An 18124-nucleotide genomic window follows, 5' to 3' on the forward strand; every position below is an offset into this window, starting at 1 on the left:
TGTAAGGATGTTATTTCATAAAGACACCAGCACTGGATTATCCCCTTCACTTTAAACTTCTGCCAGCTTGTACAAAGAGATAAAACAAAATAGCCCTGGTCCCAGGGGTGGGGAAGTGCTGGCCAGCTCAGCCTGGGTCCACAAGCTTTCATTTTGATTAGTCACATGTGAGGAAAATTCACTTAGGCTGAGAGGTAAATTTAATACCAGTTATGCCCATGCTGTTCATATCACAACCATTCTCACATGATGCCACTTAATTCCCTAAGAAGCAGAAAGGTAAATCGGTGGCTGGCCAGCAAAGGTGTCACAATGCATTAAGACCAGGACTCGCTGCAGGGGATAATGGTTCTGATTGCTGTTGACTCATGTCTCCACCAACCGCCTCATGTAAAATAAGTGACATTTAAAAGACATCAAGATGTGAGAAGAGGTAAGGGAGAGAGAAAGAAAGAGAGAGTAGGGTAAAAAGTATGCGCCACTACACTTGCCACCCAGACGTGCAGGTTCTTTTCCACCCTAAGTGGTAGGAAATGATAACTCGACATGCCATGGGTGACCTGCACTAAGCTTTTAACTTCCTGTCTTGTGTTTTTAGAGAAAAATCTGTAAAATTGCTTCTGGGAACTGCTCCAACATGTTATCATTTATTTCCAATTTAATTTTTTTTTAACTTTTATTCTTTTGCCCTCACATATCAGTCTATTCATCTCTTTAAAAGCTTTAGGCTGAATCAAGTTAGGCAGTGGTAGACAACAAGAGGCAGTCTACTTTCTGAAGGCCCATTTATGTCTATTTTTATAAAGAGAATCAAATTCCAGTTTACAGTAAGCATATGCTTCAGTTGACATCTGTTTCTAAGACTTGGACGCTTTGTTTGCATAACAGTCACCAATAAATGGCCTTGTTTTAAGTCTGCTCACTGAGTTGTATGTGGGTTGTTCAGCTGGGGATTTTAGTCACAGCTGATCCCCTACCGCTCATAGCTGATAGGAAGAGGGAAAATCCGAGAAGCCCAGTCCTATTTATTAATGCAGATTTTAACATTCTCAATGAACCACTTATCCAGTGTGATTCGGCAACCAAATCCTTATTTGCTCAGGCAGAGGAGGGGTGCTCTTCAAAGTGCTGAATTAAAGCTTACCAGCTTTTTTTTTTTTTGGAGGGGGAGGGGGATGAGAAGGAAGGGGAGAGAGCAAGGTCCTTTCTTTAGCCAGTCTGATAATTCAAGTACAAAGAGGTAGAATCTTTAAACAGGCCCTTGCAAACAGGGCATGATAAACGAGGCTTATTTTTAATGAATTTGTTGTAAACTAGGACTATCAGGTGTTCGTAGAGCCCGAAATGTTGCCCTTTCTAGAAAGGTCTTGGTGGATTTTTATTCCATATCAGTCTTGAGTTTGATAGAGCAGGGTTGTGTTTCCTTCATTCATCTGGCCTTGTTTCATTTTTCAAGCATATCTGATTTTACGTGCGTGGGAAACAGGCACAATATTAAAATATTTCAAGATGTGCATGTGACTGTCTTCGGGATCATTACTGCTAATTAAAGAAGTTACTGCTCCTGTTAAGCTGCTTCAGATACAAAGCTAATCCGCAGTCAACATAAATCTGCCCTTTCTGGCCCTGCCCCCGAAAGGCATGCCAGCAGTTAAAAATACTCCAAGTCCAAGGGTGGGTCTGCGTGCCTAAAAGAGTAAACCTGATTAATAGAGGGCTTTCCTTTAATTCTCAGTGTTACATAGAGGAGATCTGACTTGAGTGTATTTGAAAATATGGTGTTCACTGACTTAAACATACTGAACTTTTTCCCCTGAATTATTGTATAATATTCAGTAATGGTTTATGAAATGTGTAACATTTTTCAAGGGGATTTACATATCAACTTTTCCTGGTGGAATCAACAACAGTAGCATGAAATGTATCTACTCCATTTACTCTTATCCACTGCACCTACTTTCTTTTTCCCTTTAATTTTTATATATGGTAAAAATTTCATTGAAGAGAGATTTTAGATGACAGGACTGTAATTTTAAACCCAATAGAAGAGGTGTAAGCAATTTGAGCTTAGCTGAAGCATAATCTTAGGTTGTCAAGAAGAAACCCATTCTCCCTATGCTAATCAATCAGTGTATCAACCAACCAATCATCTCTTCAGCTTAGCATATATCCTAAGGTTTGATATATCTATTAACTGCCCATCATGCAGCTGGTCTCTGGATGATGAGATTCCCCCTATCTTGGCATTTGGCGGCAGACAACTGAGCTATCACAGTCTCAGATAAATGCCAAAGTGGAGATTTCAATCCTGTTCCTGAGTGCAGAGACAATCCAGAAATATTGAAAATATTCTTAGAAGAGAATACACAGAAAATTACATTTCTCAACACCGTGGTGTGTGCGAAAATTGTATATATTACATGATTCTCCCTCCCTAGACACAACAATGTAAACTAAAATTGCTCTTTTATTATGATTGGAATGCTGGTAATCAAAAGAATTGTTGGAATCTGCTACCACCTCTTAATTGCAACACAGATTACATGTAGATATTTGAATAAATAAGGCTAATGACCATTTACGTGACAAATTTCCTGAAAACAAACAAAAGCCCAATTATATAAAGCCAGGCACGTAATAATTACAATTCCAGAGCAGGAGGATCACTGTTTCTGAAGATTGTATGTTGCTTCCTGGTCTCAATTCAGGATTGTGATATTGGGTGAGCTGCAGCTGAGTTTATCTATAGCCTCCACCACCAGCCAGTGTGTCGGGGTGTGGCACGGAAGCCCTGCTTCCATAAAGCTGTTTATTAAGAAATAGAAACCAAAAATGACTTAAATGTAGTTACCAAGCATCTGTGACTACACTGAAGTTGCAATGAGTAGGATACATTTCTTTCTTTCTTTTTTAATATATTTTTTTAGTTGTAGTTGGACATGATACCTTTATTTTATTTATTTATTTTTATGTGGTGCTGAGGATCAAACCCAGCACCACATAAAACTCGAACGTGCTAGGCAAGTGCTCTACCACTGAGCCACAACCGCAGCCCCAGGATACATTTCTTTAAACATTGATTTCCACCTGAAAGATAATAAAAAGAAAAAAAATATCTGCCCAGGAGATGCAAACTCAAATCATGATGTCTTTCCTAAGCTATTGCTCATCTTTTACTCTGAAAAGAAAACTAGGTGTTTGGGGACCAAGGAAGTGTCCTTGGAAACTGAGGTTCTAGCCCAAACTCAATTTCACTAGCCGTGCCCTGTGCTGAACAAGCTCCTTAATTCTTTAGGCATTACTTCTTACATGGAGATTTCTCAGAAGCACCCATGAAAAAAATAGTAAACATTATTTTGTATTCTTCCAAAAGGTTGTTTTTGTGTGTGTCAATAGTGGTAAGAATTTTGACTTCTGCTTTGATATTTGCTCAGGGAAAAATCTCTCCAGTGCTCTTGGGCAGCATAACAGGATGAAAAAAGAAATTCTCGCTGGAATGCAAGGCTCTGGGCTCAAAGCCATTGTTTCAATCATTTTGAGGGTGGGACCAAGGAGGAGAAATGATGGAGTTCATGATAACATGAACTCTGCTGCTGGAAGGAGAAGGAAATCTGTTTTCTTTCCTGAGAAATCCAGCATGAGTCCACAGGGACCGTGATGACTTCTCCGCTCTCAACTACTCAGCCCATGCACTTTGATCTCAACTTAAGAACGCTCATGTGTCCTGGTGTGAAAGGGCCAGTAAAAATATAACAGCTCTAGAATTTTTGTATTTTTCCCAACAGAAAGATAATTGTGGTGTCAAGTGCAAAGCAATGGTTCAGCTTAAATAGTGTATTTTTGAAGGCCCTTCTCAAGGAGTTGTGATTCTCAGAGAAAACATTTTGCTATATGGGTTACAGTTACAAATTTTATCATAGCAAAGAGAAGGGGGGACCAAAAGGGGGGGAAAAAGCCAGACAGAATCATTTTCTCTCTCAAGTCGCTTAAAGGGCCCATTCTAGGACTCTTTCCAGGCTCCTATGATTAGAGACCTGCCTGTTTGTAGATATCCACAGATAAGCCCCAGATATGAGCACCCATGACACAGCTCCGCTGAACAAAGCAAGAGGATTGATTTAAAGAAAGAGGGCCAATTGAATGTGGATTCTTTGTTGCTGGCCTAGGAACTTGTAAGCAGGCACCTTTCAGGCCCAGGACAGCTTTACTCCCCAGAGCATCTATCCTATCTTCTTGTGATAATTGTCCTGCCAGGTCTACAGATAGTGGATATAGATAAGAAAGCCAGTGAAAGTGGATTGAGTGCAATTAGAAACTTATCCACACCAGAATTGACCTGTGATTGCATTTACAGGTAGAATCAGGTCATGAGTAGATACAGTACACAAAGTTCAGCAAATATATCTTGCAAAAGAAGAGGGATTTATTTTTTAATTGTTGTGAGTTCCAGATTTAGAACAGTTTGCTACTGTTCTACATGAAGACAACATGCCTTCACATGCATCATACAAACATGACCCAAGAAGGAAGCAGTGAGCTCCCTCTCTTCACGGAGTTTATGATCGAAGGCAAAGAAATATGTCAAAGTATTTTATGAAATATTGAGGATATTATGACAAATTATTTATTGAAATATGATTACTTTTTGCTTTTTAAAGGAAAAGTTTGCTTTTCAGTTATCAATTGTTTTAAACAGAAAAAGGAGGCATTAAAACGAGGATGAAGATTAAAGTGAGAGAAGGTGAGGTGGAGAGAAGGGAAACTAAAGGAATCAAGGGAGGGATGAAAGAACTGGGGGCATTGCTGGGCTCTGTCTCCTCTGGGGGCCTGTCTACATTTTAGGGAAGCAGTTTTTTCAGCCTAGAGGGCATGTCACCCAAACACGAGACACCAAGGTTTGACCACCAGTTGTAAATAGTCAGAATCTCCCAAGAGGCATCTTTTCCAATGTTCTATTGGAGGAACCACCATTAACCAGTACCTAAGTCTATGAATCTCTGCAGGATTCTGGAAGCACTGTGCTTGGCCATTAAACAGTGGGGCAGAGGAAGGAAGAAAGCAGGCACAGAGAAGAGAGGGTTCATAGTGAATGCTTTATAAACACTCTAAATGGGTGAAAAATAATGACCCCTGTATTCTTTGTGGTTCTTAACTCATGCTGCCACAAGATTGGTTATAGGGTCCATATCACACTGTGATATGAAAGTATTAATTGAATAGGGGCAATCAGAATTTCTATGTGAATAATGACTTAGAAATAATATTCTGCCTGGCTCAACAAAGGAATGGGGATCCAAGGCTTTGCTTGACTCCACAGTTCACTTGATGAGGTCAGATTTTTTTTTTTAAACCCTGAGGTATATGCATTTTGTGTCCCATTTTAACTCTTAAATCTGATATGAATTTATTTAGAGTAACTTAAGAAGAAGGAAAAAAATGAAGGAAAGATGTGATAGGTGCTAGAATTGTCCTTTAGGTTCAGTATGTGACTTTCTGATAGATACCTTCAACGCTCATCTACATAGTAACCCTGGAGTTTAGTTGGTAGTAATGAGCCAATGTCAGATGTCAGTGCTTTGGTTTTGTGAATTATAAGATGTGAACAGTGGAAGAAACTGGGTGAACACCAGAAACTCTCTGTACTGTCTTTACAACTTTTCTATAGATCTAAAATTATTACAAAATAAAACATTTATTAAAAAAAAATCCCAACCATGTAGACAGCTTTGCAATGACCATGTTTGATGAAGCGAGCCCTTGGCTCTACATTTATGGGAACATTTTCTTAATGTTTCTGCAAATGCATGCTCATTTAAATTTGATCTCCTGAAAAGCTGATGGCTAACCTCACATTCATGTATACCACCAGACAAGTCTCTAGCTGTCATGCTGAGACGCTCACTTATCCAATATTGAATCAGAGAAAGGAGGATTTAGAATTATCTGACTTCTTGGAATGCCACCTAGCACTAAAATAAAATAATCTCTTAGCATGATTTCTAGCCAAAGCATACTGTATTACATTGTAAGTTGCTTTAAGGTTTGTATTTTCTATTAGGCTTGCTGTGTCGTGTATTCATGATCATGTAAAAGTATCTAATGGTTACTGTAAAATTAGAGGCTGTCCAAACAAAACTTAAAATCCTAAAACTTTCTCTCCAAAGTGTGATAATTCTTGGCTACACTAGTAAACAGTTTGACATGTGTTTAAACATAATTCAATTTTTTTTCTACCAGATCGTCTTTTCTTAAAGGTATGTCTAATGAAGTGTGTGACTGTATAATAGAGGAGACAGTATTTGATTTTTAATTTTTATGTTAAATAGTTTTCACCGTGTCGTATGCCCATTTGAATTTTTTCAAATAAAAGACTAAACGTGTATCTGTACACTGTACTCACCACATTGTTTTACTTATGTTTGTATGTTCATCTTTTCCCTGAAGAGTGAACTCCTTGAGAGAAGGGATGATGGTCTCAGAATTCTAGCCCAGTGCAATACATATAAGGATTCAATAAATATTTGTTTGGGTGAATAAATGAATGAAATCGCATTCAAATGAATTACTTCCATTTTGAAGCGAACCAAATAACTGCCTCTTGATTTGCTCTCTTCACTGCCCTTGTTTTAGGATGGCCTCACAGTTTGGTCTGGTTCTTATCATTACTATCATTCAGCTATGTATACTAACCTTTCGAATCTGTAAAAAGTAGTTAAAAGAAAGAGAAATTGTTCGTGTTTCAAAACCTATTATAATGCATTTTCAAATATGTCAGACACATCTTTGTTAAAATTAAACCAGGGATTGGTTTTGAGCGAATAGCCCTATATCCTTACAGATGCTGTGGATGGATGCATCTAAGCTGCTTATTATATTGATGGGTTTTGCTGCTCTGCAGCAAATGAAAACAGGCAGCTGCTTCCTCCATCAAAGCAAAAAGCAGCCTGAGTTTTTATTAACCGAGTGTTCATTTCTTCTATTGCCAAAATTCTTACACAAAACAAAAGAGCAGTTTTAGCACATTATTGCTTAACTAGACATGAACAACTGACAGCAAGTGATAAGCCTGTCTGCTTTTCACAACTGGTAATCATTTTTGGAATAGATGTTTTAATATAGTTGAATATAAATTTTGTAATTTACATCTACAATGGTACGTAAATTTATAGATCTAGTTTGTTGCAGGAGAATGAAGGCTATAATCATAAAAGGCTTTTCTCAGTGTTGTTTAATTTTTAATGACTATTTGAAAACTAGGGGAGGAAAATGAAATCAAATTCATTTCTTTAAAAAAAAAAAAGGTGTTAAAGACAATCACACAAGTTGGTTGGAGACATTTGTAGATGGCCCCAGCAGAGCAAGACTGCTGTGTTTACAACCCAGACGTGCTTAGCACTACATTTCCACATTAGTTGCAGTGAGCTGCCTAAGTTTGTGCAGCAGCAGAAATTTCTGGAGAGTAGACCATCATGTTTCCTTGATATTAATGCATAATGATGAGTGGAGAGACAGGAAGGACTGACTGAGCCCTGGCTATTTTCCACAGCTGAGATGCTCAGCCAGCTCTCATACATATTTTGCTTCCTTTTCTTCTTTTGCAATCTCAATATCATCTACTTAACTTTCAAATGGAATGGCAGAGAGGGGTTTGTTTAAAGTGGGTTTAGACTGCACCTCAATAAGATGTTGCCTTACTTACCAAATCAATTGGCTGAGTGGTGTTTTTCCTTTTGGAACTTGCTAACGGCAATTCCTGCTGTAGGAAGGGGAGGTGATCCTTCTCCTTCCCTCTTCCCCACAGAGAAGTGATTCTTTCTGCAAGTCCATAAGAAGGGGAACTTGGGATCAGGCAGTTTTGATACTCTAGAACACACCCTCCACACAACATGATAAAGTAAGTTCTGTTGTCTAGCAAGCCTAACATTAAGGCTGTTTAATAAATGCATGTGGCTTTTGCACCCATCCCTTGCACAGCCTGAGGACCCTTTTCTTTCCAGGAAAGTTTGCATACATGTGCAGAACCTATGTGCCCCATAGAACACGGGGCTTTTAATTGGTTTGGAATTTAGCCACAGTGTTCACCTGGAAGTGAAATAAAAACTGGACTCTAAGACAGGAAGCTACTTTAGAAATCAAATTCATGAATCACAGTAACTTGGTAGGAAGCTCGCTCTTGTTTTATTTTGGTATGCCATAGAACAAACAATGTCGATGTTGTGAAGTGGCTCAGTACCTAAGATAAGGAACAATAACAATTATTCCTAATACTTTCTTCTTTCTTGTATTTGGTGCATCACTGCTCTTACATGATTTTTTGAGGCTCATCACAGTCCTATTTTAAAAGGGAAAAGGGTGATCTGATCTGAGGGATGGCCTAATCACTCCACACTGAAGGAAATTTAATTAACAAAGGTGGTTCTAATTCAAACAAAGTAGGCATGTAGGGAAGATATGACTGCTAGGATCATTTTGAATTCCATCTAAAATATTTCCTACTGGAGGTTTAAATTTAGGATTTTGATATAGTAAGGTATTTCAGCCAGTCTAATTTCTTTAAACTGTCACAAAATAGAACCCATTAACAATTTTATAGCTTTTATTTGGAGATATACAAATGTAATGATCTACACCCATTGGATTTAGAGTGGGAAGAGCCTTCAGAAGTCAACTTGACTCTCCCATTTTATTCCTGAAGCCAAAAAAATCATATATGACTTGCCCAAAGTCCTTGAATTTATTATTGACAGGGCCATTAAAACTAGAAACTACTCCTTGATTCCAGAATCGGCTGATATATTGGGACAACATAGTATAAATTGGACTCTAGAGGTAGAGTATGTGGTCCCAAATCCTGGTCATAGCACTCAAGCTTACTGCTGTTTAACTAGTCATAATGATGATGCGTGTCATTTAGGGTTGTTTAAGGATTAAGTGAGATAACCCGTATAAGGTACATAGCCTAGTGTCTTGCCTTGGTGTCAGGACAGGGTTGTGATCTCCTTCTATCTTCATAGACATCCTCATAGACAACACTTTACTAGGCATGCAGATTAAAATTGAAGTTTTAAATCTTAGTGCAGTTTTAACTGGGTCACAACCATAAACAAACCATCTTGTAGTCTGAGAATTTATTTTTGAAATACCTGAGTAATTTTTTGTGCCCTTTCACTTCTCCTCCTTCCAGGTGCTCATTGTCTGGACTTCCCGTAATTTTTTGGCTTCTTCAGAAACAGGGAAAGAAACAAAATTTCAGAACAAGTCATATGGACCCTTGATTTTATGAACTAATGAAAGATAGTGGAGCCCAGAGGTTAAGAAGAATGGCACTAGCTGGGCACAGTTGGGAATGCCTGTAATCCCAGCAGCTTGGGAGGCTGAGACAAGAGGATCATGAGTTCAAAGCCAGCTTCAGCAAAAGCAAGGTGCTAAGCAACTCTGTGAGACCCTGTCTCTAAATAAAATACAAAATAGGGCTGGGGATGTGGCTCAGTGGTTGAGTGCCCCTGGGTTCAATCCCCAGTAACCTCCGCCCTCCCCAAAAAATAATGGTTCCAGAGTCAGATTACCTGGGGTAAGTGCTAATTCTGTGACAGCGCCACTGTTTGATTCAGGGAAGGTGGTCTTAAACTCCCTGTACCTTAGTGTCTTCATCTGCCTGACTGCCTGGGGAGTGGCAGCATTCAGTAAATGTTAGAGTGTCACAGTCCCATTGTTCTGGGCTATGCGGATGTTCCCTTCCACCCTGATTTATTGGTGTCCTCTCTGAGCAGGCTGCAAAAACATAGGGAGCCCTCTGCTTGGTCATTTATTGTTCAGAGCATGTCTGTTAATGGGTTGGAGTGGTAGAACAAGTATTGTCCATATATATGAAATTCTTGTTCAAGATTGATTTTCAAAGTTCCCAAAGCTAGGGCACATTTTTCCAAAGTTTGATTTTGTAGGTTATTATAATTAGGAATAAGAATCTCCATGAAGGTATAAAAATGTAATCAATGTTGGTATAATTCTCTGGATAGAAGCATTTCAAAGTGATAATAATAGCAGCAGACCTGGTAACAACAACTAATATCATAACAAATGTGCTATTTGCCAGATTCTGTCCTAAGGGCCTTATGTGCATATCTCAGTTAATTCCATGACACTCTTATAAGTAGGTACTTTTATCGCTTGTACTCAACAAACAAGAGAACCCAGGCATTATCCAACAATGCTGGCTAAAGAAGCAATACCTCTCAGCTGGTAGTTATTTTATATTCTATTAACATGTTTTATTTTCTTCACAAACCTACTCAGTACCTGAAATTATCTTTTTTATTGTCTATTGCCTCTATTAAAGTTATTTAGACAAATACCATATTTCAATCACTGCTGTGTCCCCAGCTTCTAGAATTGGCCTGGCTGCTAATTGAATGAATGAAGAGGCTTAAAATGTTTAAAATACCTCACCAAGGTCACAGAACCGGCAGAGCTGGAATTCAAGATGAGCTCTAACTCCAGAACATGAGGTCTGGTTTTCTATTGTAGAAATAGAATTTTTATAGCTTAAAGTCTCTCTGAATATAATCTAACTTAAGGCTGTCATTTGCAGATGAGGATACTAAATCTCAGAGAGGCAAAATTCCTTTCCAGTTTCTCAGAGTTTGCTAGTAGCAGAGCCAGAATCAGACTCCAGGCCCCAGTGTGGCATTATTTTGCATCATGAATTCATATAAAATTAAAGTAAAATCCTATATGTGTCTGCTGTACATCATCTGCCCACTTATTTATGCCCCAGATCTGAGTCACAGTTGACACTTCCCTCTCCCTACTGCCCTCTTCATTAATTAACTAGTAAACGTCAGTTTACCCTCTAAATAATCTCAAATCATTCCACTTTCCTTCAACTGCACTAACCACCACCTGAACCACCCTCAGCTCTCACACCTGGATCATTATAGTAGATCCTACTTAGTTTCCTCCTGCCTCCCCTTGCCCCCTTTCAATGTTTTCTTTACAATAACTAGGGTTATATTCTACAATGTAAATCTGATCTGCTATTCTGCTGCTTAAAACATAGCATTTATTTTAAGGTATGACTTAAAATTCTTAGCATGGCCTTGGAGCCTATGGGGTCTGGCCCCTAACAACTTCTCCGGTCTCATTTTGTACTGCTCTCTTCCTTTCTCTTTCATTCTGTAGCTCCACTAACCTTATTTCTACTAATACCAAGCCCTTCCCCTCTTCAGAACTTTATTTCATGGGGCTCTTCTTTGATGGAGAGCTCTCCTTTCCATCCCTGTCCCTCTCTTCCCCATTTATGGTCTTGAATCCTCTGGATCTCAGCTTTCATGCCTTTTATACCAACCTCCCCCGACCTCTCCCCAGCTAGGTTGGGTCCCTTGTGCTAAATGCTCATAGCACCCTCTGTTTTTCCTACATAGCATTTATTACAGTTGCAATTTGGCACATTATTTGTGTGATTATTTATTTAATGTCTCCTTCAACTTGTCAGAAGCCCCAGTAACTATGCCATCTTATTCCCTGGTGATCCATAGGGCCTGAAACATAGCAGATGCCCCAAAATTATTTGTGGAGCATTCTGTAGGCCTTTTATCGATTCTCACTTTGGGTTGACATATCAGTGACAAAGCAGAAATGTGAATTGTATTAAAGGAAAAGAAGCCAGGGAAAACACTGAAAATAACCCAAGAAACTTACCTCCCCATTCCAGTATGAGTTGTTTTTCGTTTTGGTAACATTTACCAGTGCATTTCTTCTTCAGAAGGTTCAACAGCTTAGTTAAGGGTGTGCTGGCCTCTCCACTTGAGTCTCAGATTTGAGAGGCCTTACTTCCGACTCCAGTGTGATGGACATGATCATTTAGTTTGAGGAAGATAGAGAAGGGTGCTGCTTCAGTAGACCTCAGCAGATCACAGAAAAGTCTTATCTCTGCTGTGAGAGCTGGGCGTGTTGTCATCTCAGAGCAAGGAGAAGCCATCACCACAAGAGGAGGGAGCCAGCAGTGTTACCTGTCGGATGCTGTCTGTCAAAGCCTTAGGGCTTCCCTCTAACAGAAAACTATGGGAAAGCAAAAGCTCCCAAATGGAAGTCTCACACCTAACTGGACACTCACGTCACTTGATTTTAGGTTTTGCTCAGGCTTCAGGTCATTAATGAATGTGTTTGTTTCCAGATTAACCACTAAACTTGGACATTTAATATAACTCTAAACTAACTACTTCACTAACAGTAACAACAAAGTAGTTGCATACATTAAGTAGATCATATTGCAAACTTCCCTCCTCACAGTGGTAGTTTGGTGTTGGCTGGCCACAGACTTTCTGAAGTCTTACAAGTTCAACAGGCCCCGCTCTGTCTGAAACATCTTCAGGGAACCAAGAAAATGCATGCGATGAAACCAAACAGCCATGGAAACCCAAATATACTACTTGGATCCAAGTCTTCTTTTGTCCAAAGAGTGCTCTTATTTACCTAATGTCTTTACAGAGGCTTATGGGATGAAGGAGGTCTTTTTTTTCCTCTGAAATTAACATATTTGATTTATGCAGAAACCACTAAGGAAGAGGAAACTACATGCCTCTGAGTAGCATTTTAGGTAGTATCCTGATCCATGATATATGTTCTAGAGAACACGTTTTCTAGAATAAACTATTAACTAAAATGCTTTGTGAAATCTTGTTTTGATCAATACTTGAGCAACTCTGCGTGCCACTCCGCACATTCTGCTCTGCCTCATTCATCAGCTGATATTAAGAATGTAACAGGAACATCTAGAATTGACTGATAAAGCTCAGGACATCACCATGAGTGTTCTTGGCTTATATGTTTTTCTAAAAATTATTCTCATTTTTCCAATGAGTTTCTCTCTGTTCCATGAAACCCTGCTAGTCACTATTCTTCCAGAATGTACACTAAAGTCCCACCACTCAGAACTTATTCATGCCAAAATGTACTCTGAGAAAGATGCAAATGATCATTATATGTTGTGGACTCCAGAACTATCCCACAAAGGTATATGCAAAAGATAATATATTTCTGGGTTACAAGTAAACTTAGAGATTGAATAATGCATTAAAGTTAATTCCTTTGAGAAACCTCACTAACCCTCTATAAAGAGGTATTTTTAGGCATAAGCTCACATATCACATAAAAATGATAAAATTAGAGAACATATAATAATATAGTTTTCAAAACTTGAAGGCAAATGTGTGAGAACTCATTGAATTAGCAGATGTGAGAAAGCTAACAGTTGGGAAAGTTGACAGTCAACCCAGTTGGTACTTCTGAAAGGTTCAGGAATTGGTGGCACCAGGTACATATAAGAGTAGGAGTTGAATGGGACGAAAATAAGGATAATTTATTAAACATTGTTTAAGAAGCAGGTATACCCAGGCATGGTGGCACACACGCTGGTAATCCCAGGGGCTTGGGAAGCTGAGACAGGAGGATCCCAGGTTCAACACTAGCCTCAGCAGCTTAATGAGGTTATAAGCAACCTAGTGAGACCCTGACTTAAAATTTTTTTAAAAAGTTAAAAAGGCTGGAATGTGACTCAGTGGTTAAGTGCCCATGGGTTCAATCTCTGGTACCAAAAATTAAAAAAAAAAAAAAAAAGAAGAAGAATCAGTTATATCCCCATTCCAGGGGGAAATTCCTGAACAACTGCGCTCATTCACTCCAACACAAATTGGATGGGGTTCCAAGTGTTTAGGAAAGGACAAGGAGGTTTATTCTTTAGAGAGTTAAACTGGGGGTGTGGGGGGAACACCAAAAACAGAGTATATACTAAAAGCAGTGAAGAGATTAAATGGATTTATGCAGACTGAATGATGAGCACTTCAACTCCACCCCACCGTCAACCTTCTTTACCTCCAATCAGCTTTTAGTCTTCCTACTCTTCTGTTTAATGAGACAACAAAGAATTTCCAGATAACTTTTGTAAAGCTTTTGATGTGACAAATGCCAGTTGATAAACAGAAAAAAAGAAACATCTTGAATAAAATAGGCTATATAAATATAAGAAAAGATAAAACAAACTACAATTAATATTTCAAATAATTAAGAAAAGATGTGGCATTCGTGCAATAGGAACAGGATGCTCCATAAAAGAAGTATTCAGAGAACCACTATCAACAACGATAGCAGCAAAAAAGAACAGTAAAAATATTAGAAGATTAAGTTGAAGAAATTTCTAAGAAAGTATAAAATGGTTTTAAAAAATTGGAAAGAAGGAAAAAAATTAGGAGTTCAAGCATCCAAATAATAAGAATTCAAGAGAAGAGTGGAAGTAAAGAAATAATCAATGGAACTTTGCAAGAAACTTTCCAGTTGCTGAAAAACACAGAGTTTCTAGATTAAAATTAACCATGGAATCAAACAGATTCTCAAACATTTGCCTCCCATACACTGTTTTTTCAAGAAACTATTAAAGGATGTATTACACCGGAATGAAGGAGTAAACCAAGACAGCGCGGAACAAAGAACAGAGGAAACAAAGAGATGCAACACAGAGAAGGGTAGAGGGAAACCTGGGGTGATAATGAAAATTGATTCTAGGTGAGCTGCTACGCACCAAGCAGAGAGGGCAGCCAGTTTAGACTGAAGCAGGCCAGAAGGTACCAGGAGAGACTTGCTCATGGGATTAGTAGAATACATGATGAGAATGAATGTATTGAGAATTTCACAAAGGGAGTTTGAAGTCGGAGGAAAAAAAAAAGGCAATTATAAACTCCAGAGAAAACAAAAATGTACACATGGAGGAAAAGTAATCATAATTTACTGCCTAAGTCAGCTTTACTTCACTAACATAATAAAATCAACAATGAGAAGTGATCTTATCAAAATTATAAGAGAGAGAGAGAGAGAGAGAGAAACTAGAACTATAATATTGTACTGCAACATTAAGCAGATGGTGAGAGGTGAATAGGAAGCAATGATTGATGTGGAAAGGGGAGTAGAGATAAAGGCAAAGAGTGTTCGTCTTCCTTTTGTGGAGGAGGAAAGGGGTGTCAGTAGACTTTTTGCCTAAAATGGAAAGATCAAGAATAAGCAAAACAAACATATAGAAATATGGAAGTAATTACTAGAAGAATCTGCCTGCTAAAAATGTTGAAAGTAGTAGTTTCAGGAAAAGAAGGAAAACTGGAGAGTGGGATTGGGTACTATTATTTGTTTTCATCATTCTAATAGGCCTCTGTGCTCTTTAAACTGTGTTTGTGGAACTTCTTGAAAATACAATCTTTTTTAAAGGTCATTTTATTTCCACAAATAAGAAAAAGAAATCTTGTTAAAAAAATAACAGCTTTATTGAGGTGTAATTCACATACCATACAGTTCACCCAATGGTTTTAGTATATTCCCAGAGTTGTGCAACCATCACCATGATCAATTTTAGAACATTTCATCACCTCCAAAAGGAATTTCATACCCATTCAACAGTCATATCCCATTTACACCTAACCATCCTGGCCTTTGGCAATGATCATACTACATTCTGTCATTATGGATATTCCTATTCTGCACTTTTCTCTGAATTTCAAAGAAAAGGAAACACACAACATGGTGCTTTGTAACCAGCTTCTTTGATTTAGTATGTTTTCAGGTTCTATCCATGTTGTCATATGTATATCAGTATTTTATTTGTTTTTATTGTCAAATAATAGTTCATTGCATGACAGACCACATTTTATTTATCATTTATCAGTTGGTGAACATTTTAGTTGTTTCTGCATTTTGGCTATTAGGAATAATGCTACTATGAACATTTTGAATATATTTTTGTATGGACACAATTTCCGTTTTCTTGGTTATAGGCCTAAGAATTGAGTCCCTGGGTCATGTGGTAATCTAAATTTAACTTTTTGAGGAATGGCTAGACAGTTTTCCAAAGTAGGTGCCTCATTTTACATTCCAACCAACAGTGCAGGAAAGTTCCACTAGATCCTCACCAACATTTGTTATTTTCTGACCTTTATATAATGGCTGTCCTAGTGGGTATGAAGTAGTAACTCATTTCAATTTTGATTGGCAGTGATATAATTCATGAAAATATAACAGATAGTAAAAACAAAATAGATTGATAAAATCCTATCTTAGCAAGTAACAAACATTCTTATTGAGGGTGTAGGTTGATACACGTTTTCACAAAGGACAGTTAGGTACAGGTTGTATTTCTCTTATCCTAAGTGCTGAGGACCAAAAGCATTTTAGATTTCAGGGTTTTTTTATTTTGTAATATTTACATATACCTACTGAGCTATCTTAGGGTTGGGACTCAAATCTGAACACAAAATTCATTCATGTTTCATATATAACATATATGTAGCCTGAAGGTAATTTTCTATAATATTTTCAGTATGCCTGAATTTTAACTACAACTTATCACATGAAGACAGGTATGGGATTTCCCATCATGTTGGCACTCAGAAAGTTTCAGATTTGGGAGTATTTTGGATTTTAGGTTCTAGGTTAGGAATGCTCAACCAGTTTATCAGAATGTGAAATGTACTTGATGTTGGACCAGATTTCCCATTCCTAGGTATGACCTAAGGAAAAAAATCAGATGTTGGGAAAGTTGTGTTCTTAATTGTACTACTATTTATAACCTTATAATATCAAATCTTTGAAACTAATATAAATATCTACCCAGAAGAAACAGGTTAAGTGAATTCTGATGCACACATAGAATGTCTAGGCAATCATTGCAAATAATGGTATAAGTAAGGTATATTTTTATTATCATGGGAAGCTTTCTACCACATATCAAGCAGGGCAAAATCAGACTATTGAATACCTGCATGAGAAGGTCTCAATTGTGTAAAATACCCTTAGAAAGATTTTTTGGAATGATGTCCAAAATGTTAAAAGTGATTATATTCCTGGTAGTGAAATTTTACCTAATCTTTTTTTTTCAAACTTTCTCCTTTGTATTTTTTTGTATTTAATTTAGTTAAAAATCAGTCTGTATAATTTTTTTAGAAAATCATAAAACTATTTTAAAAGACTATGCATTTAAGTCCCATTTTTATATTTAATCAAGGCTTAAAATTTAGTTAAATACCTTTCCCCTATCATTATTTTTTGAACCTCACAGCCATCTACTAAAGGCATAAAGAAATTCATTCTTGTGGTAATTATATCCACTTAGTGTAGAACACTGTCTTGGGCTCTTCCTTCAGAGAATTTTATTATGTACTTTGGTCTCTGTGAAGTTCTTTTTATGTGGAGTTATGCCAGATATAGGACTTCAGGGTCATGTCAGAGCTCAAGGATAGGAACAGGTACAAATCTTTCTCAATATATTCTGTTTATTGGAATAATTGTTTCACTTATTATTTTATAAGTTAAGGAAGTTCTCTAGATGTATTGCCTACATCTTATTCATTAATCCTCTCAATAATTCTATGAGGTTGATACTGCAATTATAATATTTTACAGACGAGGAGCCTGAGGCACAGAGAAGTTAAATCACCTGTCCAAAGTTTCTCAGCTGAAGCAGATCAGGGACTGAAGTCCAATGATTCTGGTCCCAAAGCACCTGTGATCTTTGCTTCTGTACTCCACTGCCTCTCTGACCTTTCCTCCTAAATATGATTCCAAATACTTTCTTGCTTGTTTTTCTCCCAGACTCTCATTCCTATCATACATGCCCAGGAGGCTGAGGTAGGGTGTATCTGCCTAGGCTTTCCTGCAGCAAATGCTCTTTGCAGCTACCTCTTTACTGTTCATGTATTTACCCATTGAATCTCATAGGTTATTTACTGTTTCCTTGGCATTCTCTTCTCTGAAATATTTGGATCTCTTATTCCTAGAAGTTGGAGATTCATCTTGGCTGGGGGTGGGAGCAGGCTTTTTTTTTTTTAAGATGTATTTCAACTTTGCATCAAGACCTGGAGGCAGAGTGCTTAGGGCTGAGACAGAACACGGGCAGCTCTTCCCAAGGCTGCCTCAGCCTTAAGCAGAGCCATGCCTGAGTCCAATCACTTGGGAAAAACATATAATTTTTATAAAACTACAGTTTATTCTAATTATCGGAATAATATATGCTCACTGTAAAAATTTTAGAAAGTATAAAAAAGTATAGAGGAAAAATATAAAAGCACTTATGGCCCTACGCTCCCATGAT

The 18124-nt window shown here is 37.8% G+C and overlaps 1 protein-coding gene across 1 annotated transcript in view; it reads left to right on the top strand.

The window, feature by feature from the left end:
• The window catches only part of Camkmt (calmodulin-lysine N-methyltransferase), a 374703-nt gene that overhangs the window by 293004 nt on the left and 63575 nt on the right, over positions 1-18124 (top strand). The gene's annotated exons all lie outside the window — the stretch shown is intronic.

The sequence above is a fragment of the Marmota flaviventris genome, chromosome 14, assembly GCF_047511675.1.
Source record: "Marmota flaviventris isolate mMarFla1 chromosome 14, mMarFla1.hap1, whole genome shotgun sequence".
Classification (NCBI taxonomy): domain Eukaryota; kingdom Metazoa; phylum Chordata; class Mammalia; order Rodentia; family Sciuridae; genus Marmota; species Marmota flaviventris.